This window comes from Bison bison, unplaced genomic scaffold (genome assembly GCF_000754665.1).
Source record: "Bison bison bison isolate TAMUID 2011002044 unplaced genomic scaffold, Bison_UMD1.0 scf7180017864374, whole genome shotgun sequence".
Classification (NCBI taxonomy): Eukaryota; Metazoa; Chordata; class Mammalia; order Artiodactyla; family Bovidae; genus Bison; species Bison bison.
The window spans coordinates 4,768,758-4,771,012 of record NW_011494946.1 but is presented as its reverse complement, the minus strand read 5'-3'; positions in this window follow the sequence as shown (position 1 = coordinate 4,771,012).

Genomic DNA, 2,255 nt, shown 5'->3' with positions numbered 1-2,255 from the left:
GAGCTGACTCATTTGAAAAGATCCTGATGCTGGGAGGGATTGGGCGCAGGAGGAGAAGGGGACAACAGAGGATGAGATGGCTGGATGGCATCATCGACTTGATGGACATGAGTTTGGGTGAACTCCGGGAGTTGGTGATGGACAGGGATGCCCAGCATGTTGCGGTTCATGGGGTCGCAAAGAGTTGGACATGACTGAGCGACTGAACTGAACTGAACCAATTTTCTAAATGTTTACCCAATCATACTTCTAAAATAGCCAATGTTATCTGAAGACCTCAAGTGGTTTCAACCTACCAGTACTGTATAATGATAAATAATGAACTATTAACTCTTTCATCTTTAATATTACTATATACTTCACAGTGCTAACAAATTCAGTTCCGTTGCTCAGTCGTGTCCAACTCTTTGCAACCCCATGGACTGTAGCCCACCAGACTTCCCTGTCTATCACCAACTCCTGGAGCTTGCTCAAGCTCATATCCATCAAGTCGGTGATGCCATCCAACCATTTTATCTTCTCTTGTTCCCTTCTCCTACCTTCAATCCTTCCCAGAATCAGGGTCTTTTCCAGTGCATTCTTTGCAAAGAACACATTTTGCACCCGTTTTTGCCATTTTCCATTCAACTAGAACATACAAGTTTTCAGTTAAGTATACTCACACGACAAAGACAATACCTCCCAGTTTCCCTTTAGTGAGGAGCCACAAGACAAACTTCTAACAAGTATTTTAAGTAGAGATGTCATGTGGCTTCCAGAAAACTTTCTAGAAGAACAAATGACATATCCATCCTGGTTCCTGGAACATGAAAGATTGGCCACCATCTTAAACCAAATAAGGACCAGAGTCTAGCGTAGTGGAAAAGCAAGCTGAATGGGATCTGGGTTCCTGAGGACTCCGTGGGACAGAACTGCCATAAAAGTCCTGGACTGCCTACTTTCTGAAAAGTGGAAGTGTTAGTCACTCAGTCATATCCCACTCTTAGCAACCCCATGGACTGTAGTCCACCAGGCTCCTCTTTCCATGGAATTCTCCAGGCAAGAATACTGGAGTGGATATCTAATTCTTCTCCAGGGAATCTTCCTGGTCTGGGATCAAACCTGGGTGCTCTGCACTGCAGACAGATTCTTTACTGTCTGAGCCACCAGGGAAGTCCGCTTACTTCCTGACTTTTATGTTAGAGAAAAATAGTTCTGCCTTGTTTTAAGTCACTGTGATTCTCAGTCTCTTTTCACATGGAGCTGAACCTAACTCCAAATGAGATTCTTATTCTTTCTTTAATCACCAATTATACCTGTCCAGCCCTGCTCTTCTACCATTCATACTCCAGTACACGTTATAGCCACTTATATTTTCAATAAATGAAATGCACTATAAACATTAGCCATAACAAATTTAACAGAAACAATCACTTACACACAATAACTTATAAACACAAGCCACAAAAAATTTAACAGAAACAATAAGTGACCAGAAAACAGCTTGAAGAACAACCCACTATATTACGCTGTATAAGCAAAGGAGAATCAACAGAGGGAAAATGAAACAAATGCTTATTACGCATATTCTTGCTGAATCCTCCACCACCATCCGTGGGTACTATTTTACAATTTATATACTGAATATACAATTGTATATACAATTTATATATTGTAAATGGGGGCTCAATAATATCCAGTTAGTCAGAGACTCTCCATCTGTATTTATTCCTCATCTACTATGTGCTGGGCTTTCTTCCAGGTCAAGAAAACAAAATTATGAATAAAAAGTCAATCTGTGTTCTAATGAAGCTTACCCACAAATAAATATTACAAAACTAGAAACTGTGACCAACTGTAGAAGGAAAGCAATTCTGGAAGGGAAGGATCTAAAGGAAGGCCCATGTGGTTGGAGGAGCAATCATGAGGGACAAGGGCAGACGCAGCTGGAGAAACAGCAAACTCAGCTTACCCAGGGCTTGGTAAACCAAGTTATAAAGTCTTTGTTTTTTAAAAAATAATTTTATTTATTTGCTCAGGCTTTTCTCCAGTTGCAGTGAGGGGGACTACTCTCTAGTGGTGTGTGGGCTTCTCACTGCAGTGCCTCCTCCTGTTGCAGAGTATGGGCTCCAGGGAGCTCGGGCTTCAGGAGCTGAGGCACAAAGGCTCAGCAGGTGTGGCTCCCAGGTTCCAGGGCGCAGGCTTAACAGCTGTGGCACACAGGCCAAGTGGCTCAGAGGCATGTGGGGTCTTTATCAAACTTAGCAGGTGGACTC